Source organism: Phalacrocorax aristotelis, chromosome 3 (assembly GCF_949628215.1).
Source record: "Phalacrocorax aristotelis chromosome 3, bGulAri2.1, whole genome shotgun sequence".
In the NCBI taxonomy this organism is placed as follows: domain Eukaryota; kingdom Metazoa; phylum Chordata; class Aves; order Suliformes; family Phalacrocoracidae; genus Phalacrocorax; species Phalacrocorax aristotelis.
The window spans coordinates 18,795,366-18,821,765 of NC_134278.1; the positions used below are offsets into that span (position 1 = coordinate 18,795,366).

General features: G+C 42.4%; 1 protein-coding gene across 5 annotated transcripts in view; it reads right to left on the reverse strand.

Moving 5' to 3' along the window:
- Window positions 1-25,688, reverse strand: part of RNF144A (ring finger protein 144A) — a 68,236-nt gene extending 42,548 nt beyond the window's left edge. Inside the window, exons 1-2 of one of the 5 annotated variants that reach the window (XM_075086876.1) lie at window positions 25,494-25,688; window positions 7,768-7,857 (exon numbers count right to left, since the gene is read on the reverse strand). The gene's annotated coding sequence lies outside the window, so the exon portion shown is untranslated. Of the gene's footprint in view, window positions 1-7,767; window positions 7,858-24,984; window positions 25,004-25,493 lie in introns of those variants that run through there. The other 4 variants (XM_075086875.1, XM_075086872.1, XM_075086873.1 and 1 more) reach the window with 4 other exon arrangements.
- Between the last annotated feature and the right edge of the window lie 712 nt (window positions 25,689-26,400).

Sequence of the window (26,400 nt, forward strand, 5' to 3'; positions counted from 1 at the left end):
TAGTAGGAATCTTTCCAAGTTCAACTCATGCTTTCCCAAACCAAACAAGTCGTAAACCACAGAAGCCTGCCCTCTTTTCAGCTTCTGGGAAGATCACAGATGAGGTCATTCATTATGGTCCCAGCCAAGTAACATGGTACACACACCCTTGAGACATACTCCCCTATTTAAAGGGAATCCACTGTACTAAGAAATGAATCATTTTTGGTAAGTTCTGTAATTGTTACTTTCTCCTATTTACTTTAATGGTCGCTATTGCATTTTATGTTAAGGAGACCGTGAAAAAGCAGCCACAGTGGTCTGACATACCAGTTTAAAATAGAGATGTTTGGAAAGGAATTGCTCCAGAGGTTTTAAATTAAACAACAGGGATTGCGACCCACTGCTTAAAATTAGCTTTTGTGGTTTGTTTTTAGATATTCCTAGTAACAAACTCAATCTGATATTTCTCTCTTGCACCTAGCAATCTAGGCAGCCAATAATAGAAGTTTCGTTTAAAATATGGCTATTAATGCTCCCAAAGATAGTCTATTACGTGAGTAAGCTCTGTCACAGGCCTGAAGTAATTCTCTAGATTTTTCCCTTCTTTTTATTAAAGGACAATAAGTGCTTGGCTAAGAGTTGAATTCTACGTGCTTTTAGGATGAAATAGTTTGTCAATATTAAAACTAGACAGGAAGAAAACTTTCAGAGGGAAGGAACTGAACCCTGGAATGTCTTTGAATTCCTATTCCATATTTATTGAAAAGACACACCACCCACTCATCCCACCCCCTGCCAAAGAACAAGTGTTTAACCATCAAAGGTATCCCACATTTCTTTTTCTGAAATCCTTTCTTAACTTACATAGTCTAGCAATACAGTATTTTGTCCTAGTTAATTGGCAAAGGCAGCCTTTCAGTTTCTTTCCAGCAGGAAGCCAATTAAATAGATTGAAGAGCAAAGCAGTGCTACTTTAAAAACAAATAAGAGGGAAGAACACAGTAGCTGGCTGGTGCTTCTCCAAAAGGGTTTGAACAAGACATTTTTTTAAAAATTGGAGACACAAGGGCAGTGCATCTCCTTTACAACAGTTAGCACAGATGGGAGCAAGAGCATCACAACTTGAACAAAGGTGCTCTGTGGGCTGCAGGTCTCATTTACAGGGGCAGAGGCCAGGGCAGAGCAGGTAGGAAGACCCCACAACATAACAGAAGATGGGAAATTCAGGGTTTCTTTTATCCATACCGAACTCTGTTCTGAAGGGAGAATAGGGAGGCTTTTACACCAGCTATAAGCCAAGGCAATGCTACATAAGCATTAAGCCTCCGAAGACTAATAGCTGAAGTCATGCTGTTGAGTTAATAGGGAGTTTGGGAATATGACTGACAAAGCAACTACATTGGTAACTACCGGCACATTTGTAGTCTATCCATACTTCAAAAGAACAAAAAACCCAAACCCCACCAATGAAGGTCTACAGAGGACAATGAAAATGAGGAGATGCAGACCAAGAAACATCCAAATACAATATTTAAAAACAAAAAGCATGAGCTGACCACATGGGGCTTCTAAATATATGGTTGTTAGCAAATGAATGAAAGTAACCATTTGTAAAAATGGCTTGATAAAGATGACAAAAAAAAAAAACAGTAAAAAATCAAATCAATGTAAAAGGAACAGATTATGTTCACAGAAAAATAGCACTAGAGTGAAAATCCAGGCTGCTGAGCAGAGACCTCTTCCCCCAGGTGCTGGTCAGCAATACAGGCTTTTGCACTTGGGTGCAGCACTTTAATACTGAGTGACGAACTGGACTTAACTTCTAACCATAGGTTTAAGTCAACTGACCTGGGTTGAGGAGGATGCACCAATACCTACTAACAATAACCAGGATAACAATAAATAACCAGGAGGCCCGGGTTCCTGCAATGCCAGCAGTAGTCGGAGACATAGCAGATGGAAAAAAGCAGGCAAAGTGTTATGTAGTGCATAAGGCAATATAATTATCCTGTGTCACAGACAGTTTGTACTTGCCTGCCTTTTCTACTAATACTCAAAATGAAATGTTTTCTTCTGGGGAGATTGGCTTTGTGTTTTGGTTAAAGAAAGCGTGGTTGAAAAGTGGGTGTAGTGCTTGGAACAGCAAGCAGTGAGGTTTGAGAGGGCTCCAAGTTCCTGGAGAAGTTCCTTCCACAGCTTCTGAGAAAACTATTTTGCTTGCGCAGCTCAGCTTATGCCTGTGACAGAACAGCCACCAACCTGCTTCTTCTTCAGCCTTGGGCTCTAGTCTTTACAGTAATGAGAACCAGCACCTCAAAATTATGAGGGAGACATTAAAAGGACTACACGGCAAGCTGTAAATCAGCCTTCTAACATGGTGGCAAGGGAATGGGATAAAGCTCACAGGTCCCCTCTGAGATGCAGAGCTCTTTGGCAGCTTCATTCCCACTGGCAGTTCTTATCCTGCAGGATCATTTCAAGCCAACCTGCAAATTTTATAGGAAAGTGAAACTGGATTGAGACATGCAGAAAGCAAGACAGAATTAAAGAAAGAAGGAAGAGCTCGATTTCTAGATGTAGGGGATGGGAAGAAGATTCAGTAATCCTGAGATGACAGCAAACGGAGATATTGATCCCTGTTGGGATCAATATATTAACAGGAGAATCAAAAACTGATCAGAGGTAAAGTTAGAGGTCCCATAGTAATGTCTGAATCTAGGAAGGGACAATAAATTTTCTAAAGTAGTGCTTTAATTAATTTGTGTAAGTTGTGTTTAAAAAAAGTAGAAAAAGTGGAAGTTCTGCTTGTGAAAGCTCAGGAACTGACTTTGTTATACAGCAGCGAGACCCTTTTGCATGAGACAGATGTTTGCTAGAAGGACTGGTATGCAGTGGTTGCCTAATTTTTCTCTGTGAAGGTCAAAATACACAACAGCAGACAAGTGTCTTGACTTGTGCCTCTTTCCTTACTTTGTAGGTTGCCAGTACATTCCAGCACATTTAAGTACTGGAATCCTACTGCTTTTCCCTGTTGCTTCATGCATCTGCAGTAGTCAGTGTCCCCTACTCCCTTCCCACTTGCTGAACAGGAGAAAAAAGTTAACTACCCCCAACTCCACTGACTCTACCAACCCCTTCTTTACAGAAAAGTAGCCAGTTATACAGAACCTGGAAAAAATCTACTCAGAAAGCCAGTTTCACATATACAAGAAATCTGGCTGCACTTTTTGAACAGATTTCAGTTCTACAGACTGCAAAAGGAGGGGAGATAACTCCCATTTAGTTTTTGGCATATTGTACAACCTCCAAACTTCTTATCCTATCTGAACTTACTAGAAAACTAATACGTTTAAAAACAAAACAAGAGAAGCCCCACCAAAACAGCAAAGATAAAAAATCTCCAGTATTTGAAATAAAATCCCAGAAATGCAGCCTACAGCTATTTATTTCAATAGAATGCTAAGTTCTTCTGCAGTAATAGTGAGACATTCAGAACTAAGAATTAGAACTTTGAAGTCTGAGAAGGCCTTGCCTGGTTAAAACCACTCCATGTTGTTCTGCACAAGCCACAGTCCTGCACATATAAACAACTAGGCAAACAAAGGAATGCAGATGGCTCTAGAATGAGCTGATATAAATTACTTTAAAAATTTTGCTTACTAAAAAGAAAGTAATTTCCCACCTTCACATATTTCTTTGCTATTGGGGGAGATTTTTTGTGGACTAAAGCCAATAGATAGGTTTAATTTTACATCCTGTTTCATGAACTATAATTAAAAACAAACTTTACGTTGTGGCCACAGAATGAGTTTGCCACCTCTGCAGTACAGTTCTTCCTTCTTGTCACAGGCTAAAGAAAGCACTACTTGACTTTTGTAGGCAGATCTTACTTACATCTTTACTAAATCTCATTTTAGCTATGTTGGGATGAGTCAAGCTGTGCCTTTGGCTACTGCTACAAGACATAACATAATAATAGTAGTAATAATAATGCAAATTATAAATGTGTCACTGGAGCTAGATCATCCACACTGCACACTTGTCACTAAATTATGGTACACTGACTCAGAGGTCTCAGCTGCTCTTAAGGTTACCGACAGCTACTTAGAAAACATTATCTGAAGCAAAGCCAAAATAATTTTATTTCTTCCTTCCACAGCAAAATGAAACATTTAACTATTTTAAGGTTATAAACAATGGGATGGAAATAAACAACTCCATAAGAAAGCACAACAATTTCAAGCAAACACTAGATCATTAGAGAAGAATTTTGCCTTTTACTGGCAAACTCTGACTTTCCCCATCTGCTCCCTTCTCTCCCTCATAACGAGCAGGAGCAAGCTTACATCTATGAAACATCTCTAAAGATGACAAGACACACAAGCTTTTCTCTACAGTCTTAGGAAAGATCAGTGAACATAGTGGCAGAACTCACTATCACAGTGACCGGGGTGGTGGGCTTGTGCCTGCTACATGAGGAAAATCAGAGGGCAACACTCCTCTGCTTTGTATTAATAGTCTAAAATATGTATGGCATGTTCTTGTTCATTACACAAATACCTCATGATCATCCGTATGCCACAAATATTTTCCAATACAGACCTCTGCCAGGATATGCTCCATTTCAGTAATCCTTCTGAGCCATTTCAGTGAAATAGGGTTGGTGGGCAGTAGAAAGATTCAAAACCTGAAGGCACATTTCAGCTATGTATGTGCATAATACATCAGAGCTGCTTTCACAGATTGATCACAGAATTCCACAAAAGATTGTAGAAGTCCACAGTTGCTTCATGTTTGCCAGAACAATGACCCTAAACTGAGGTTTCTGCTTCTTAAGAAAAAGAAAAAAGAAAGACCAGCTCTGCATGCTTTTCTGAGAGACTGGACAAAGTTCCCAAGAGTTCTTTATGAACACTTTTCCCCTTGTATTTCAGAAAAGAGGATATGGTGCCTGGAGAGGTTTTGGGAACCTTTAGAAACACCTCAGCAGAAAAGTAAACGAACAGGGAGTTGAGAACAAGCTCCACTGCTGATAAGAACACGGTGGGGAATATAGGTGCAGAGGCAGACCACTATGCCTGAAGGCATGGGACCCTCAGAGAGCCAATGGAGAGCTGATCTCAGGGGAGGAGGCTAGGCTAACAGGACCTTAGCTTATTTACCTTCACACATGGAGATCAAGAAGAGATATGGTCACTTCCTGAATACACATAGAATCACAGAATCATTTAAGTTGGAAAAGACCTTTAAGATCATTGAGTACAATCATTAACCACTAGCACTGCCAAGTCCACCACTAAACCATGTCCCTCAGCACCATATCTACATGTCTTTTAAATACTTCCAGGGACGGTGACGCTACCACTTCCCTGGGCAGCCTCTTCCAATCCCTGACAAGCCTTTCAGTGAAGACATATTTCCTAATACTCAATCTAAACCTCCCCTGATGCAACCTGAGGCCATTTCCTCTCGTTCTATCACTTGTTACTTGGGAGAAGAGACAAACACCCACCTTGCTACAACCTCCTTTCAGGTGGTTATAGAAAGCAATACCATCTCCCCTCAGCCTCCTTTTCTCTAGGCCAAAAAACCCAGTTCCCTCAACCTCTCCAATAACACTTGTGCTCCAGACCCTTCCCCAGCTTTGTTGCCCTTCTCTGGACACACTCCAGCACCTCGATGTCTTTCTTGTACTGAGGGGCCCAAAACTGAACACAGTGTTCAAGGTGCAGCCTCACCAGTGCCGAGTACAGGGGCACGATCACCTCCCTGCTCCTGCTGGCCACACTATTCCTGATACAAGCCAGGATACTGTTGGCCTTCTTGGCCACCTGGGCACACTGCCGGCTCATGTTCAGGTGGCTGTCAGCCAGCACCCCCAGGTCCTTTTCCTCCAGGCAGCTCTCCAGCCACTCCTCCCCAAGCCTGTAGTGTTGCATGGGGTTGTTGTGACTCAAGTGCAGGACCCAGCACTGAGCCTTCCTGAACCTCATACAGTTGGTGTTGGCTCATTGATGTGATGGGCACATGATGCAGGGTAATGTACATCACGTAACAGAAGAGGAATTATTTAAGCTAAAAAGACATAATTGACTACAAGGACAGACATGTGTAAACTAGCCATTGCTCATTTATTATAGAAAATTAAGTTTAAGTATCAGAGATGCATTACATGTTTCTATTATAGTTTCCCAAAAATAAAGGGAGCAGAAATACTGATTATTTGTAAGGTGAAAGTTTATGAAAGGAATTATATTATCTACAGCCCAAAATATGAGGGACCCAAGAAATCCTTGCCACTTTTTTGTTATTAAATCAACTAGTTAAAATAAAATGTAAAGCAATTAAACTGTAGAACTGCTTCTTGAACCTCAACTTGCTTTTTAAGCAAGGGATGCTGAAAATAATATCAGACATAGTGGTTTTAGATTTAAATCTAATCTCTCTCCCTTTTCCTTCCCATTTGTTTTTCTGCTAGTAAACAAGATGTGACAAAAAAAAGACTGTTTCACTGAGTATAAAAAAAATTAGTAGAAAAAATCCCAGATGAAAAATATGTAATCAAGCTTTATAATTAAACAGTACTTCTTTACACTAAGATGTGTTACTCAAGCTGAGCATACAGCTTGTTACATTAAAACCTCAATATTTAAATTCAAGCCAATGAAAGTATGATTCAGTTTTCTTCACAAGAGGTTTTTCCTGTGATCAGAAGTAGTGAAGCAAGAACATCATTACACTTTAAGCTAAGAACATGAGTTTCAATGGAAAAGGAGAAAAAAATATAAAATCTGCCAGTCTGTAAGTATATGACTTTTCAATACTATTTCCAGAAGATGCATGCATGCAAAAGTGGCATTGCTTGGGAAAAATGGAAAGCTACCAACAGCAAGTCACGAGCTCAAGCAAATGAACAATCTAAAAAAAGTCATTATTTTTTGCATATAGCCATGTATTAGAATAAGCATAACGCAGCACTGTCAGCTCTAGTGATATTTACAGGATGATCTTTTCCAAACTGCAAACAGGGAAAATTGACATATTTTAAATTATTTAAACAGAATTTTTACTGCCTTCCAGAAGACAAGAAGGTAAGTGTGCTATGTTGTTTTTTTATTTACTGGAAATGCATTTATCAAATACGTCAAAAATTTGCTATGAAGTACATATAGAGCTATAGCCATCTCAAAGAGGAAATCACTTTTTTGTTATCTCACTTTCTTTAGAGTGTGGATTTACTGCTGTTTAAAATTGAAAATGTAGTATTGTAGTACACTATTAAATCAAGGACCATATATGAAAGCAAAATAGGCTTTACAGAAATATAAAGATACATATATATGTTATATAAAGATATAAAAATAAAAGCACAGTGAACCCATTTTAGGTAGTATCATAAAACTGTGCTTTGAAGACAGTTATCGAACTGCACCAAAACAAGTCTTTCTCTCTGCACAGTGGACTTTGCTAGGAAGTTAACTAGAATGCAGATTTTGTTGTTTTCCTACATTTAATTGGTAAATGAACCAGCTCTTTTCATTCTAGAACTTCATAATTAAAGCAATCGTTGACAAATTCCCTTCTCTGTAGTAGTTTGGGCTATGTGGTTTTGATTTTTATGTGAGAAAACAACAGCAATTCCAAAGATTATAAAACCCATCTCAGGCACTTTTCCACCCCAGCTCCTCTTGGCATGAAAGCCCTATGAAATAGTGGCTGCATTGGAAACTGCATCTGTCTGTGCCCCGGCCAAGTGTTGTCAAGACAGTCAATGCAAACGCCTACCACAACAATCTCTCCTTTGTCGGTCACAGGGATCCCATGAGAAAGCACCAACCAGTCTAGGAATTTGGCTCAAGGTAGTGTTAGACAAGCCTGAAAAACAAAAAATAAGGGTCAGAAGTTATTTAGATTGACTGTATAAAAGCGGAACTAACAGCTCCATTCTGTAAATGAACTTTCAAAATTGTGTGGTGAGACAAGTGGTCTTAGTGCACAAAGACAAAAATCACCAGGTTAAGAGTAAGTGCTCTCTGCACTTACTGGCTCAGTTTGTACTTATCAGCTTGGGAAGATTAATCCCATCACACAGGAGTTTGGTTGGTTTTGGTTTTTTTAATTGTTATTATTTTTTATTTTATTTTTTATGCAATGATTCAATGGATTTCCAAGCCGGGGGGAAGGGGGGCGAACAAACACAAAAACACACAAAACACCTCACACCCCACATTTTATTCTTGTTTTACATAGCTGCAGCCCCCATGATCCAGAACTTCAGAAGAACATACTCTGAAGGATCACAAATCCAGCACTGGTTTCAGGGACTTCTTTTGTACAAAACCAACAACAACTTTCCACACACTTCGCAAAGCATTTCTAGAAACTGTACCAGGAGAACATACCTATGAACCCACATGAAAAGCCCAACAGTTTGAGCAAAATCCGTCTGTAGGCAGAGCATTTTAATAAATGTGATGAGATGCCAGGGAAGAGGAGGAATTCAGAACACAGCAGTTGGCAGGAGTCCTACTTTTACTTCAAGCTATTTCCCATTTTCGGATTTATCCAACAGTATTATTTCTGAGACAGAATTTCTGAGCTCAGCTCCTTTCCAGTGAATACTCAGAAAACTTAGATTTAGGATATAAGTATGTAGATTTTTAGCATAAAACCTGCCCTTTATTCAAATCTTAAAAAGACAGCTTTGGAATTAGCTTATAGTCAACCATGCAAGATTCTGGTCTTCCTTATTTATCTTAAGTTTTAAAAAACATGCTATTTAAAATAATACTTGAGATTGTTGAGGTGTGCATTAACCTTTGGAACTTCTAAATATGAGCATTTAATTTCTGCAACATTCTCATCCTTCAGCCTTTGATTTCCATTTAGAGAGATGTGATATGGAAAAAATATCTGCTATACTTTTAGAAAAAAAAAAAAGGCAAACCAAACTAGTAGATAAAGGAATGGCCTGACAACTCAGGCAACCTTTACTTGAACAAGCTCAGATATATATGCACTGTAATATTTTAGGCTACTCATCAGTTATTCAACCAACACTTATGTCACGAAAAAGACATTCCCTCCTCCCTCCTTGCACATCCTCCTCTCTTTAACCTTCCCCTCCTTCTTGCTTCTTTGCCACAAATCCTGCTTGAAAATTAGGAAATCTGACAAAATTGTGTTATTGCCCTCTTCCCACGTTCTCTTGACATTTTGGGAGGAAAAAAGTGACAAAAAATTCTATTTTCTTTACAGTATATCTGCTTGTGAAGTAAGAAAACAGCTTCCTCAAGCTTAGGGTCAGGACCACTGGATACATTAGCTTGTTAACCTGAACACCACACACTACCCATTTCCCAAGTACCCTGAAAGCAAGACAAGTAACTTGCACATGGCTAACAAATATTGCCTGGGCACATAACATGCCTTGGACTAGGCACCTCAAGAGATCTACCGCTTTCTCTAATGGTGGGAAGTGCAATTTACTGGTTTGAAAAGCTGCAGCCATTCACCTTCTTTCCATTTAGAACTTCAGCCAGTGGTACTAGTTATGCCTCTTGCTCTTTAAATGGAAGGAGAAAAAATAAAAAAAAGGAAAGTAAAAGAAATTTAGTACAAGATACTTTCCTTTCAATGCAGCTGTGCTGGTTTTGGCTGAGAAGGGGTTAATTCTCCTCACCGCGGGGGGTCGGCTACCTTTCCAGCTTCCCGCGCTCTGCCGCGTGGCGGGGGGGGGGGCTGGGAGGGGCGGGGCCATGGCGGGGGCGGCTGACCCCGACTGGCCAATGGCAGGTTCATTCCATACCACGTGACACCGTGACCAGTATATTGAGGGGGGGCAGGTCGCGGCTCAGGAGCAGCGCGGCAGCGGGTCGGCGGGCGGCTGCGGCGCGTGCGGTTTCTTCCGGCGGTTCGTTCCCCTCCCCCCGGGGCTTTGCGCCTCTCGTTGTTCTCCTTTACATCGCGTTTCTGTTGTTGTTTCTTTTAATTTTAATTATTAAACTGTTCTTATCCCAACCCACGAGCGTTACCCCTACTGATTCTCTCCCCCGTCCACCGGTGGGGGAGTGAGCGAGCGGCTGTGTGAGGCTGAGCTGCCGGCTAAGCCACGACAGCAGCTAAGATGCTCGGTCTCTTCTCATACTGTCAAGGTATGGTTAATTTTCAAGCTGCCTGCAAACTCCTTTCCTACAGCTCTTCTACAGATGTTTTCCAGCTCTTCTGCCAGCCCTTCTTCCTTAGCACAAAACTTGTCCTGGCCAGTACTCTCAGTCATCGCGTTGGCTTCATCTGACTCAGGCATCTCCTGACCTCTTTCTTCCTCTTAAAATCTTGCCCTTGCCAGCACCTCACTCAGCACTTCATTTACTGCTCCACCAGCACTGCCTTCCTGGGGCCCTCTCTCCCACTTCTATCTTTCAAAGGCATGAGGGATCCTGAGAAAACAATACCCTCTTTATCAGTGGTGTTCGTCTCTCCTCCTGTTTGCTTCTGGGCAATCTCTTCCACCCACAAAAGTTCAGTTATGCTCTCTACAGAGGGACCTCACAGATCTACCTCCTATTCCAAGCCTCCCTCTCCTTATCCAAACTGGGAATTTCAATCCTCCTTTCTGACATTTCCTTGGAGATATCCAGCTACTAGGTTAAGCTCTACACAGAGCCAGACAAGCCTCTTATCTCCCCTCCCACACAAGGCTTTCCCAAGAGGCTCTTCCTTGATTAACCAGCATCCTGCCAGTCCCCCAGCCTGCAGGCTGATCATGATATTCACCAAGAACCTGTATGTCTAAATCCTGTAGAAATAACATGCATAATACACAAAATGCTGTCAGACAACAAAAATAATCATCCAGGCACTCAATATCTTCCTCATTTTCTTGGGCTTCAACCAAGAAAATTTGACTTTGCGAAGTATTTCTGAAGGGACATAAGCAATGGTCACCTCACCATTTTAACCCTTTTTTGCTATTTAATTTATATTAAAAACCCAAACTCCTCTCCATAATTTAATAGCCTCCTCAGCCTGTTTTCTACTGATTTTTTTTTACTAGTGTTTAAGAGCCATCTGCCTATTTCTGGTCAGCTGGTGACATTGTCCTCCATTACCAACAGAGCAATCTCAGAGATGGACCTGACGGATCAATCCATCCAACCTATTTTAGACATTTGTCTTTGGATGAGATGAAGTCTGTCCTAAAATTATCTGTACCTGGATCCAATAATTACAAATAAGACAAATGCAGGAAAATAAATAAAGCTGCTCACACCCCACCCTTTCCACATTAAATCACTACCAGGAATTTCCTTTTAAAGATGTGAAAACTAGGACCAGGTACAGAATTTGAGTATTACTGTCATTAATGCTGTGCAGAGAAGAAATGTTTCTTTTGTAAACCCATTCAGCCAAGGATTAAATTAGTCCTCTTTCCTCTCCTTGCAACAGTGCACTCGTAACTTTAAGTTCTGTATCCAATATGATACCTAACACCTTTGCAGAGTTGCTGCTTTCCAGGATGCAGTCTCTCATGGTACGGATGTCCAGAAAAACCTCTCACTGAGAAATCTGACTGCATTCAGCCACACCCTACATACCTACCCTTGGCTTTACCTATCAAAAAGAAAGAAATATTTTTTGGTGACCGCTTACTTATCATTAAAATCTGGGAATGATAGACTGGTAAACAGCTTCTTTCTCACAAAAACTGTTAAATGGTGTCTGGTTGAGGCCTAGTCCTTCTGGAGCATCTTGATTTCCAGTTTATCTCCCACAGACATCTACTTGTTTATATTTTGCAGTCAGCTGCTGCTCCATTCACCCAGTGTGCTTTTGCTGACATGCTGTAATGGTTTTCCCAACAAGAAAGCTCTATTGTACAGAGCCACAAGCTGACAGGCAGAATTAGAAAACCTGTGTCAGGCTGAGCACAGGACTAGTGACAGATGCAGAAAGAAAGGTTGTAGAATCTGCTCTATATTTGTGTGACAGCCTATGGCTCATCTGTTTTTTGTGTCAGCCAAGAGTAGCTGGGAGGCATGAACGGCCTTGAAACTCATCTCCCTCCACCCTGTCAGAGCCGACGATGGAGCTCATGGCCGACCAGCCACAGGGTCCAAGGAAGAAAGCTTAAGGACACCTAGGAAAAAGGATGAAGTTTGGCGGGTTACATGCACAAGAGGCAATTTCAGCTTTGGATTCTCACCTTTACTTATGGTGGTGACAACATGTGATTATGCAAAACATGATGCCCGCACCAGCCTCCTTGGCCTTGCCAGGAGACTGCATTTCATACAGCCCCACACTGTCACCCCTACAGAAAGAGGGAAGAACCGCAGGGTGAAAGATGAGATCCCTCAGCAGCGACAGCTCCCGCAAGAGCTGGGGACACAGCGCACTTGTCAAAAGGAAGTTCTGCTGTGCAAGGTATTTACATGCTGCAACCAAACTGAAGGCCTGTGAATATCCTTGTGCCAGAAAGGTTACATAGAGTTACATATTGAAATATTTAAGCAGAACTTAAGTGTGCAGTTCAGTGAAGAGAAAAACACGAGCGCTTTGGGAAAAGCTCCTTGCTTCGCAGTGTTAGCCTAGCTCTGCTGTTGTTCAAGCCAGGAGGTGAAATTCCCAAGGACTCCCTGGAGCAGAGTCTGAAGCTACCAACCCACCACAATCCTTCCCCTCTTTCACTCAGGTTTACATATCCCACATCATTTTCTCTTGGCAAGCATTATTCAGGTTACCACAGCTAAACAGTAATTCATCTGGCTGGTTCATGACAATAAGATGCTTTTTATCAGATCAGATGTGGGAAGCTCTTTAAGGGCTTTTTGCAGAAAGCAGCTACATGATTTCATGAAGACAGAAAAGCTTCAAGGAGAGTGATAAAAGGTATTTTAATAAATCCATTCATATTGATACATGAGATACTGTGTGCTGAAAACAGGGAAATATATTACATTACTAGCATGATAGGCCACAAGATTTAATTACTAGCTTTTCTTTGAACCTGACAGCTAGTACTACTCCACTAACTCCTGGATGCACTTGCAAAAGAAGCCTTGTCATTTTAGATTTATAAGAAGAGGTGGTCTTAACTTGGATTTAACTACCAGGTTTACTGTAATGTGTGCAATAGAAAAGCACACACAATTAATCCTTCATGAGAAGGCAACTCCCCCCCTCACACACACCTGCTCATTAAAGAGTTGAAAGGAAAATATCTTCCCTATATTTATTTTTCCCTCCACTGAAGAACAAACAATCAAAACCTACTGTTAACATAATGAAAACAGCAATTCATATTTATCTTACAGGAGAAGATTTTGTAATCCTTCCAGATGATCTTCAAATGCAGTAAAGTTGATGAAATGTTGTATGGATTCCTATCAAAAGGGAGATGTAGGAATATCATACCACTTTGAACAGTCTTAATACTGTGTAGAGAAAAAAATGCTTTTTCCATGTGGCTTGCTAGTCTAGTTTAAAGAGAAGTATTAAAATAATTTGTCTGGAAGGAAGAGCTAGATGGTATAAAAAGGGCTGAATTTTAGGAAATCTCTATCTATCCCTCAGACATGTACAAGAAAGTAAATACATTTTTAGTTCCCCGATTTACAAGTATTACTAAAGTTATTGTTCACTTAAAGCACTAAAGAGAAATTAAACATGAGTCCAAAAGGAGGTTCAGCCTGACCTAGAATTCCACACAGATTTAACCTGACCTCATTTTGACAGTCAGTCACAGAGGCACCAGAGAAGTTGCTGCTCATCTTAGGTACTTTGAAACACAAGAAGAATCTGGCGGAAAAAAATGGAGATGTTATTTTGTTTGTTTTGGGTTGTGGGTTTTTTTTTAATGAAGGAAATTTTAATTTTAAGTGCCTTAGATTCACATTCTTACAGTCCTGAAGTACCTAACGTTCCCCTTGAAGCTTGAGCATGCAAGAGATTGACTGGGTGAAGCAAAATACAGGGGACTACTCCTTCCAGACTACAAATTGTCCACAAAACATGCAACAGAGGTGCAGAGGTTAACAGAGGTACAACTGCATTTTGTAGAGTCTACAGCAAAATGGACAGACTTGGCAATGGTTTGATCACTGCTGACTAGTAGTGAGCTACACAGCCAAAACAGAGGCAAAAAAGGAGGCAAGAAGAAATTGATGGAGTAGTATTATCACTATAGCTCTATCACTGTAGGCATACACTCCCTATTTCCCTGGAATTTTGTGGGGGCACTCTCCCTACACTTGTTGGATGAGAGCTGTGCAGTGACTGCCAGTCCTCTTCCCCCAAACGTTGTGTTGTATCAGCACATCTATCAAACATGCTGTATCAGTTAAGAGAGGACTATTGTCCTTTGATGGAAAAGGGAGTTGGATACGTGGTTTATCTTCTGTTTTCTGCCTCAAGTTTCCCATGTAGCCTCAAAACTGAGCCAAGCAAGCTACACACCCTTACATACACAGGGGAACACAGGGAGAAAACGTAAAAGAAGATGGAAATGATCTGAACAAGAACTGCCAGGAAGGAAAATACAGCTCTGTATTCAGGGTACACAGCCCCTTCTCTGTGTGCACTGTTACTCATTTATAGCATGGCATGCAATGCTGTAATTCGTAACACCGCAGTAGTCAAAGGACCCCATTCAGCCTGGCTGCCTCCATGGTTAACACCAGACAGTCTTCCAGGACGGTTCTGAAATAACTCACATCTTCCCTGTCATACAGTACTGCTCACTTATTCACAGATGCACCAAGTCTTCACACATTAAGAGTTCATACTTTTAAGATGTACCATCAGATACCCACTGCTCTTGTTCTTTTGAGACAGATTGCCCTGAAGCCACTCTTTGCTTTTGCATGCTTTGCATATGTGGTACTTCCCCAGAATAGATGACCAAATAGATGCCAAAGCATACAGCATTGAGAGGAAAGCCACTATATTTACATTATTTTTTTCTGAGGAACTCATATCTTGTTCTCTTTGACAGTTCCATTATATTAAGTGTTAACATCCATAGGAAATGTCAACATTCAAAACCAGCAAGTATTTTTGAAAATAATTTAGGCAAAGTATCCCTGTTTCAAAATACCCTCATTTCCTTGTTTCAGTGTACCGAATGGCTGCTGAGTAGGAAGAAAAAAATGAAACTGGAAGAGGCTTTTTATGTTATTATTATGAAAAGTAACTGTTGTTTTAGAGAAATATGAGAATAGTATATTTAGAAAAAATTTCTCAGGCAAATCAAAGAATCTTTTCTGATCCATGCAGACTTCCTGTCACTGTAGGTATATATTAGTTCTAAGTGGATGGAGTCACCTCAATTAAAGAGAAAGTCAATTAGGCACTTAGACTGCGTAAGCATATAATGCTGAAGTCATGGAAGATATGTTTATCATGAAGTTCTCTTTAGCTTTTATAAATGCATCAAAACGTGGTGAGCATATATCTGATATCTGTATTGAAGGTAAGACGTCCATATCAGATAGGTACCTAGCTCTTAAATTATTTTTTACTGTCAAGTTACAGCATTTACCATTTTCAAGTACTACAGTTCTGCCTATCTTCACCGAATGGAAATAATCAAAACTCTGATAAATGCCTAGGACGGATCTTGTTGAGGAACCTCTGATTTTCTCCCACTCAAGCACTCTAACATTTGGACAGGAGGCAAAGACTTTGGCTAACATGAAACACCTAAGCTCAGGTCTATAGCTTCTATAAAGAACACTTCCCACACATTCCTTGGAAGACCTACTTGCTCGCATACTAACCTCGAGCATCCTTCCAGCAACTTTCAAGTGCACAGGTACCCATTGTCTTCCCAATCACCACCCCAAGTACCTGTTTAAGAGGTGGGCAGTTCACTTTTAGCTTCAGGTAGTTCTCAGTATGTCCTTTAAGCTGCTCTTTTCCATCAGATAAACATTCACCCACAACCTTACTCTGTATGTGCTGGTTTTCCCCTTCCCAAAGGGTATGTGAGCAGCCTGATACATGAAGGAATGGACCATTTTGATTTGGTAACAGTTTTACACAGGCCTTGCAGTATTGCAGGCAGTTACACAGGGAAAAGACAGGGCTGCAGTTTCTGAAGCAATTAAGTTTTACTTAAAGGTTATTTGCTTGGTTTGCTTCAGACCCTCCCCCCCCCACCCTGCCCCCATTAACAACTTTTTAACATAATTGGCAAACATTGAACAAAAATGAAAGTCCATAAAACATTTATCAGAAATCTTTGAACTAGAAAAGATCCAGACTTTGCAGTAATCTGACAGATTTCCCTTAAGTTTCCTTGAATATAAACACTTGGTTTGTTGGTTGGTTTTTTTTTTTTTGGAGAACAGGAATTCTTCTCTTTCATATTAAACTCCAGATACTGTGAATTTTTCAAAATCTTCATAACTAGTAGGGCTTGACTTTTCCCGTGTCACCCACATTAAGGGAATCATAATACTGCCACATATACCCCTTAATGCTCCCTTGGTATTGAGAGGACAAGCGGATTTTCTTGTCAGTCGATGTGACTGATAGGATGTCCTGATGTGCACATCTACATATTTTACCCTGGCACTCTCCAAGTTGTAATTTTAATAACACTCTGTCCAGGTTAGCACAAAAACTGTTTTGCTGGGTATTTTTCCCTGTTTTTTTTTTTTCTTCTTCTTCCAAAGAACAGCGCCATCTTTGCCCTGTTCCACAGTTCAAGATCAGAATTAGTTGATACCATAGTGAGAAATAGGCAGTTATTTCAGTGAAAAGAATGGTTCAGTCTCAAAGGGTGAAAAATTAAGCTGTATGAGAAAAGATACCAAGGTGAGAGGAAAAAGCAGAGAACCTGAATCACCCTGCTGCCCTTCTAGTGATTCCTCCTGAAGCTGCCAGTGGCAGCAGCTTTGCCTGCCAGAAAAATGGTACATTGCTATTATTAGCACAAAGAGGGGCCACGATGATTTGACTCTTCCTTATATTGGCAGCTATGTTAAATCATCCCATCCAAAAGCAATGATTGCCATTGTTACTTTCATTAAATACAGGCCTGTGTTGGTCTGGAGATGGGTAAAGTCATGGAAGAGAATAAAACAAAACCAAACCCAAGAAACCCCCAAAAAATCCATGCAGACCTTTCAGACAAGAGAAAACAAAACAGTGATCTTCCCAAGAAAAAGCAGCCCCTGAGAACTCATTTACCTGTAACTATAATACAGCTTCATAGCAGTAGTCTAAATTGAAAGGCAGTGAACACAGCCATAAACATTACATTTCATTCAGATCCGTGAACTTCAGCTGTTTAAGGAGCTAATAGAAATGTGAAGTGACTGGTGAAAATATTTAACGCTAACTGACAGTTTGCTAAAAAGACTATCACATTCTTTGGATTTATGAGTCGTCTAAGGATTTGTCATAACTTGGTTTAAGCTAAATATCTAATGTGAACTGAAGCTAGAACTACATTGCTACTCCCTCTAAAGTGAGATTTTTCAAAGGCAATGTCAACCTGGAACAAAAGATGAGAAGTGGGTTATCACCCTATTAATGTCTCTTCACAGTTGCAAAGGGGACAGTAAAACAAGCGAGAACTATAGGTTTTACTCTCAGTAACAGTTACTGGTAAAATATTTGAGAATGGATTTTCAGACACAAATCCATGCCAAGTACGTAGCCAACGCTGCTGCTCCAATGGGACATCACATTATGGAAGAAAAATATGCAAGGTTACATATTCTGACACCACCACAGCTGATGCCCATCAATGGCAGCAATTCAATGCAAGCCAAGCTCTGGCAGCATTTGCTTAGGCAAGCAGCAGAGGTGAGAAACTGCAGCAGAGAGAAGGATGAACTCACACTGTGGAGAACTGCTCCCTCAGAGCCACACAGATTCAAAGTACAGGACACAGCCAAACAGATATACCGGAGGCAACAACAGCACAGACAGGTGCCAGGGTCAGCAGTGCTGTTTAATGCAAGCCTTGCACAGCACAAATGCCCCTAGCATAACATTTCCCAAGGCCAGGGACTCTCACATTGCAAGATAAAGAAAAACAAACTAGCTTGGAGCCCCAAAAGAAACTTGTACCCTGCAGGTCACTACAAACAGATGAAAGGCCATGAACATATAGACTTTTAACTGTTTACCATCAGAGCCTTAGATAATACACACCACACCCTTGGGAAGCAGTTGGTATCAACACGTGTCACAACTACAAAGTCCAACACGATGTTGCGCTTAGCAGCCTTTACAGATTCCACCTTTCAGTGATTAATAGGAAGAGTTGCCTAGTCCCTTTTACGTACAGCTTACCTGGGCTACGGCCCCAGCTTGGTCTTAAGAGCAAGCCAGAGCCCAGTAGGCTCCTGACCTGTTTGCCCCATGCACATGTGGCAAAGTTGCCAGTGACACCTTGATCCTTCAGCAGCCCTCCCGCATCCTCCCAGGCAGCCTCCACAGCTCACTTGTAATGCTACTGCTGGCACACCTGGCCAGTCTGGTCCTGAGGATCACCTGAGCACTGGTCCAAGCTGGCACAAGCGTTCCACAGCAGTGACCATAGTTATCCTACCTCTCCCAGCTTTCTGGCTACTGCTAGTGGATGCCATCACTACATCTTTGCTAGAAAGCTATACACACAATACTAGGAAACAATGACTGATGCAAGCATGACCTAGTAATTTAAAGTAGAGCAAAGTCACCTGCAAACGTTTCAGAATCTGAGATGTCAACAAATATCAGAAGTAGAAATAGCATCAGGAAAAACAAAACTGGAAAGATTTAAATTTATATTGTGGGTTTTTTGTTTGTTTGGATTTTTTGTGGGGGTGGGGGTGGGGTTTATGTTGTTGTTTTGGTTTGGGGTTTTTTTTTTTGTAATTTAAATATGGACTGCCTCTCTGCAAATATACTCAACATGTATATTTGGTCAGTACTTTTTCCACAAAGGTAAGAAAGAGCAGTACACATCAAAGGTAAAAGTAGCATATAATTAATCTAAAGTAGGTATAGGTGTTTTCTCCTCTAGGCTCCAAATGCATGACAAGAAATATATTATACATAAAGGAAGAAGATGGTACAGCATTGTTCCTTCATGCCAACTTGATTAAACAGAAGACCGTAAGATGTATTCAACAGATATCACTGTGCAAAAGTGATCAGCTAATTGAAAGGATCACACAGGGTATGTTTATGCAAAACAGAGAGGAGAAACACAGAACAAGACTGAACCATTTCAGTTTCTGTCCTATCAAGTAACATGCTCCATTCAGGGAACTACCTTTATACAAGAAAACCACATGAATCTTAAGAGTTTCTGGGTGTCTAAAGAATTGCTATTACAAGACAAAATTAATAAAAGACAAGAGTTAAAATAATTAGCTTAGCAAGAGGGAATTAACATAAGCACCACATTACTATAATATATGATGAACAGTATTATAATGTAAAGTTTAAAAGCAGCCTTTTCTTTCTCATCATGCACTTTCTGCAATATTATAAATCTATTTGGGGCTAAAGACCAAGCACTTGCTCTTCCTTCATATTCAAATTTGTTACAAAAATATCAAAAGAGGAAGTGAGTCTAATTTGAGACAGGGTCAAGAGTAGGAACACAATATAAGTTGATTCATAAGCAACTTAGCCAGTAAAATCCAGTTTCCTAGGAATGTGTGTCAAAGTTGTAGAAAAAGTTCAGACTGCAATGTCTCCTTCAGCAGGCATCTTTCCATCTGCCTAGGCTGCTTACTGCCAGAAAGCTGGTAGATTTATTGGAGATAAGCTTCTGCCCCTCTCATAAATGCTATTAGAATTCATCAAAATGTTTAGAAGTTATGAGCAATAGCGAAGACAGAGGTTCACAGAGAGAGTTGCACATAATCTCTATTTTCTCAGAAAACCAGGCTAAAATATATATATATATATATACACTAACTGTAAATAGTTTGGTCTTGAATTTGAAGTCGCTGTTACAACACTGCACAGGAGACATAAGCCTCACCACGCAAGTCACAGAGCATCACTCTCATTCCATCAGGATGGATATATATTTTTAATGCAGGTACAGAGAGAGGAAGGGAAAGCTGTTTCCTTAAGTAGCAATAGAAGGAAAACCAGAGTTAAATAACGTTCATTTTCCTCCTAAGAGGCTTTAGACAATGTTTACATCATCAGAAAAATACAATTGCCTTAGCAATATGGCATGACCCCTCCTGTTGCCCCAGGGAGGAGGCATTTGGGCAAGGAGTGGGCTCTGCAGACCCACACCACCACAGATACCCAGCCTGGTTGCTATGGGCACGCAGCCCTACCTGCAAATGGGTGCAAATTCCTCCTGAGAGCCTGATGTCATGTAATACTCCTTAGCACGTGGCAACAGGTAGGCATTTCCCTGAAGTCCTTCAAGCAAGCACATCTGGCTGGACTGCAGGCTCAGGGCAACAGCAGATCCACCACCCTGAGTTACCCTGGGGATTGCACTGCATGTGTAGCTTCAGAAGTCATCTAGCAGGTTCATCTATGGTAATAACAGAAAGACTGATCTGCCAGAAAGATCCTTTTAAATACCAGAAAAAGAGAAATAGCCCCAGGTTCCTCATCACTGGAAGTGCTCAAGATCAGGTTGGATGGGGTTTTGAGCAACCTTATCTAGTGAAAGACACTCTTGCCCATTGCAGAGGGCTTGGACTAGATGATATTTGAAGGTCCCTTCCCACCCAAACCATTCTGTGATTCAGTAACCTGGCTTCCTTGCCACTTCGCTGCCCCACCAGGAACCGGCTGCACGGGTCTGTCACGGTTTGTGCATACCAACTACCTGCAATAGGAGAAGGATTCTCTGAGTCTGCACTGTTCAACAAAATGAAAACTTCATTACCAGCATATCCAAGTCTGGGGAGGATGTACCTCAAGGGCAATATGATGAGAACAAGAAAGACACCATAAGTCGTAATAACAAGTGCTTCAGGAAAGCCAGTGTGGGTGGGACAGTATACAATCACTTTTGACAATTCTACTAGATCCGCCCCCTACTAGACATTGTTTAGAGAAGTTCAAGGGTAAAAAAATAATTTTTATATAATATTTTATGTTCTATAATGTTATATTATATATAACTATATACATTTTTATATGTGCATGTATATAAGGAGATTATTAATAGCTGTGAGATGAAGAAATCAGCACATGGTTCCCTCTCTCATGTCTTATTGCTTGCAAGGATAAATAAACAGACTGGTAAACAGCAACAGCAGAAATAATAAGCACAGGAAGAAGCTGATCACATAATAGATTATGGTGGGCTAACAACAGTTTGTTGTCTTAATATGTTTTCCTAAATTCATTTTCATATTCCTCACTAGCTAAATATAAGAGTCCTCCACAAGGGCTGGATGTTTGTAACAGTTGTCAGGTATTATCCAATTCTTATGCTGAGGATGACCTATTTACTGGAGGCTGGAGCTGGGATAAAGGCAGGTCCACTGAAACTTTCTGCAAGAGTCACAGTGATAGCTTTCCCAGACTGTAGTTTGTTGTGGAGTTTTAAGACGACAGGAAATAACCCCAATACTCCAGAAACAGAACAGTCAGTAAAATTTCTAAGGGAAAATCGAGTAACTATAAGGACTTCAAATATTTGGAACTTAGTTCCAAATCACCACAAAGTGATCAAAGTTGAGCACTTGTAAGTAGTGAAAAAAAATTATGCCTGAACATGCTAAGTCAGAATCTATTTCCCAGACAACCTGCAAGACTCACCTTCACTCCCAAGTATTTCAGATTATCATTTGGATATCATATGGTAGAAAAAGGTTCTATTAAGTAAGCTTTAGTCCATTTCTTCAATCATACGTCATTTCCATTCAATGAAAACAAGTTGTATTAAACTGTCATAGTGATACCTGTTATCTTAACAGGAAAGTATTTTAATCCAAGAAGTGTCCTGGTTTCAGCTGAGGTAGAGTTAATTTTCTTCCTAGTAGCTGCTATAGTGCTGTTGTTTGGATTTAGGATGAGAATAACATTGATAACACAGTGATGGTTTTGTTGTTGCTGAGCAGTGCTTACACTAAGTCAAGGATTTCAGTTTCTCACACTGCCCTGCCAGCAAGGAGGCTGGAGGTGCACAAGAAGCCGGGAGGGGACACAACCAGGACAGCTGACACAAACAGGCCAAAGGGGTATTCCATACCATGGGATGCCATGCTGAACAGAAAACTGCGGGGAGTTGGCTGGGGGGGCATGGCCGCTGCTCGGGAACTGGCTGGACATCAATCAGCGGGTGGTGAGCAATTGCATTGTGTATCACTTGTGTTGTATATTATTTTTACCATTATTATTACTATTTTCCCTTCCTTTTCTGTCCTATTAAATGGTCTTTATCTCAACCATAAGCTTTACCTTTTTTTCCAATTCTCTCCCCCATCCCATCAGGAGAAAGCAAGTGAACGGCTGTGTGGTGTTTAGCTGCCTGCTGGGTTAAACCGCAACAACAAGCTACCACTCACTTGCTATTCTTTGAATGAAAGGATGGAAATGATACTATAAAAAGGAAATAACATTGTCTTGCCAAGACTAGAACCATCTGATGAGAATTTTTTTCCTCACAGTAAGTAAAACTACCAGCCACATGGGTTCACTTTCTCTGTTCCTCATTTTCTTCAGCCTTTTTGAGAAAGGACACTTATGGTGTCACCACCATAAATGGCACCATCAGCAAACAATCAAGCTATTCAAAAACCCATTTGGGAGTAGCACTGCCAGCTCCAGTATTCACTGTCTGCATATGCAGGAAGACTGTAAGCATTTCTGATCTGATTATGAAATAGAAAAAATCATTCCCATTACTTTGCAGTACGCAGCCAGAGGAGCAAGTGTATTTTCAACACAGCCATCAGAAGTGGAAAATAGAAATTATCATTACGATCTTTTTGTCTGATCTCCTTCAAAAGGTCAGGGAAAGATGATCATCATGAGCTCCCTTCTGCAAAGCAGAATAGAAAAGGATCCTGTCTTATAAAAAGAACAGCTGACCACAGCCTAAGTTAGATACAGCAGAATTGCTAAACCATTCACACTGAGTGGTGGGTTGGTTTGTAATTGTTTTCCATTTCCTTTTTGTAACTCAAGATACGAAAAGGAATACAGTTAAAAGCAAATCTCCTAGATAAACCATAGACTGTTAACTATTAACACTACTCCACAGGAAACATTGTGGGAAATACAACAGGTTCCGATTCCTCTACTGCATCAAGTCTCTAGGAAAGAAAAGGTCTATGTGCCCAGATCATGCGGCGGGTTGATCTGAGTTGTTCTTTTTCCCTGAATCGGCACTGGGAGTGCAAACAACAGTTTTCTGCCAGCCTATGACAGCATTCTTGTAAATACAGCAGATACACTGAAGCCATTCATACCCCCGGTATGGCACTGCAGCCAAAACTCATGGTTAAGACAGCAGCCTTGTCCTTTGGCTCAACTGAAAGGAAAGTTGTCAGAAGTTATAAAAGAAAGCCACAGAAAATGTGACAAAGACTTGGAATGTAGTACTGGAAAAATGTTAGAAACAAAAGCAGTTAAGTAAATACATAGTCTTTTTCACCCTTAATTTTTGCCTTAAAAAACTGGAATATGAAAAATCCAGACTGTTACCAAAGATAACTCATAATACTAGACTATGCTTCAAGGGCAAAAATCTACAGTAAACATTTGTAGATGATAAACACATGATTTTATTTAACTGCTCCCAGAATACAAATCAGGGTGATTTAGAAGGCTGGAGTGGGAAGGGGGCGGAAATCAACCTTTTGTTTCACCTAAAGGATGTCTCATTCAAAGTAGTTATATCAGATTGAAACATCTGTCATCATACTCACATTTCAATCACAGATGGTTTCTCCCCTTCGTGAACAATACACAGATTGCACAAGAGGATAATGAGACATGATGGCCAGGGAAAGAAGGGGTAAAGGAATAAAACTTCATCATAGAAGAAATCCTGTATTTTTCAATTAGTGCCTATGCAAAAGCAAAGATGTTTTTTTTTCCAGTCTTTTCTCACTTGATCTTGCTTCTGTCGCGTATTTAATAAACTTCAAGCCAAGTCACTTTGACTGATGCCCTAACATTACCAGGAGGCAGTCACTCAACTTCTCCCACGCTGTGAAGTCCCATCTAAGTATAAACAGAGCAGTCTCTTTAAAGGCACAAGCCTGCCCCTCAGCACACCACATCGCCGCACACCCTGCTCCCCCCCACCCCAGCCCTTCACTACATCTCACGTCTGTAAGAGGAGCACACACCAGCGAACACGAAGGCCGGCAACCCGGAGTTTAAACCGCCGATGTAATCTCCGCAGTAGCACTCTGCCCAGAACATGGTAACTTCGGCTGTAGCCACTCCTGGGGCGGCTCCGATAAGCTAATGTGAAACGAAGCAATCCATTTCACAATGTATATGGTCGTTTGTCTACACAGTTAGAACATAAACAAATGTATCTATTTATAAATCATCGTTCAAGCTTGCTGTAGAACAGAGAATAGTATGTTCCAGGGCAGAAATTACAGTATTTCCAAGAATTTCCAGTGGAAATTCAAACAGCTTGTATCTTCTTCCACCAGCCTGCCCCGTTGACACTCCCTGTTCTGATTCTTTAGCAGCAATAAAAACAGAGTGGTACAGGGCCTGATTTTTCAGGAATAAGGTACCCTTGATTTAAAACGACATTGGGGATCCAGGGTGTGTTTGGGGAAGACGACGACACGGACCCTCATTATCGTGCATATGGTTTCTTCCAACATCTAAAAAAAGTCAACGGTAGCATCTTTTAAGGGCAATAAGGAAAGAAGAAACAAATACAAGCATGAAAATACAAGCACCGAGCCTTACTCCTCGTTCTTCCACCCCTGCAACCCAGACAACGCAATTTCTCCCTAAACCGCACGCTTCACTTGTGTCCGAGATCACTGGCGATGGATGTCGATCCACACACCCCTTTATTTATTATTTTACCTCCTCGAAGAGCGGCTGCTGCACTCCGAGGCACTGGACTGTTTCAAGAAGCTCTAGCTGATTGATGGAAGTCACAGAAGAGAAAACACGCGAGTCTAAGTAACCGGTTTCGTTACGTGCGGCTGGAAGCCGCTCCGCCGGCGCCCGCTTGCCGCGGAGGCAGCCTGGCATCCGCCACGACCCCCTCGCAGCGGTACCGCCCCCGCGCCCGAGCGACCCCCGCCTCGCACCGAAACCCCACCGGGCCGACGACGGGGCGCCCGGCGGGGCGGCGCTGGCTGCCAGGGGCAGCCCCGGGCGCTCGGAGCCACCGGCAGCAGAAACGGCGCTGCCCCTGCCCTCGCCGCTCCCCCGGCGGCGGCCCGCAGCCGGCCGCACACCCTCACGTAAGGGGATGCGGGCGCCCGCGCGGCCCGCCGCCTCCCGCTGCCCCACCGCCGCGGCGGGGAGCGGGGACACCCCCACCCGCGGGGCCCGCCGCAGCCAGCCCACGCCCCCGCCCGCCTTACCCCGCCGCTCCAGCCTCTGCCGGCTCGGGGCGACCCTCGGGAGGTGCGCGGCGCCCCGCGCTATCCCGCGGAGCCGCGGCAGGGCGCCGCCGCCCCAGGCATGGTCCCCACCCCCGCGGCGCCGTCAGCCGCGAGGCCGGAGCGTGCGCGGCGGGCGCCGCTCCCGGGCTTTTCCCCGGCGGGGGCGGAGGAGGCGGAGGGTGGGGCGGGGGCGGTCGCAGCCGCAGCGAGGCGGGCGCCATTAACGGCCGCCGCCGCCCGCTTTGAAGCGGCCGCCGCGCTCCCCCGCGCAGGGGTCAGCGGCGCCCCCTGGCGGCGGCGGCGAGAGGCGCCTCCCGGCCCGGCGGGCGTCGGGATCCCGGGATTTCCCGCTTGGCAGCGCCGGGCGCGCTCGCTGCGCCGGTCCCAGCAGCGGCGGTGCCGTGCCGTGCCGTGCCGTGCCGTGCCGTGCCGTGCCGTGCCGTGCCGTGCCGCCGGTTTCCCCGCCTTATAATTTATGGTGATTTTAGGGAATCGCACCTCAGGCTGTCCCAGGGTGACGCCCCCCGGCCCAGCAGGTCGTTCAGCGGCAGGACAGGAACAACAGGGGACTGGTTTTACAAAGGAGGGCAGAAGGGTTTGCCTTGCTTGCAAGGAAGGAAAGAAGGGGAACGTAAGGAAACCATGACGGTCATGGCTGTTTTGTAAGCGCCGTTTAGCAAGAACAGCTGCTTTCCTGTCGTTGGTTTATGTATGGAGCAACGACCGGCTTTCTTCTGTAACGCACAGAGACAGGAAAGACAGCACACCGAGCTGGAGAGAAGAACAGGAGATGTCTGGCTGATTTGGTACCACGCAGCTCACGCCCTTGCTGAGCCGTCTCAGGGGTGACCCAAGGCAGCAGCCCCGGGCGCTCCTCGCGGGGGTC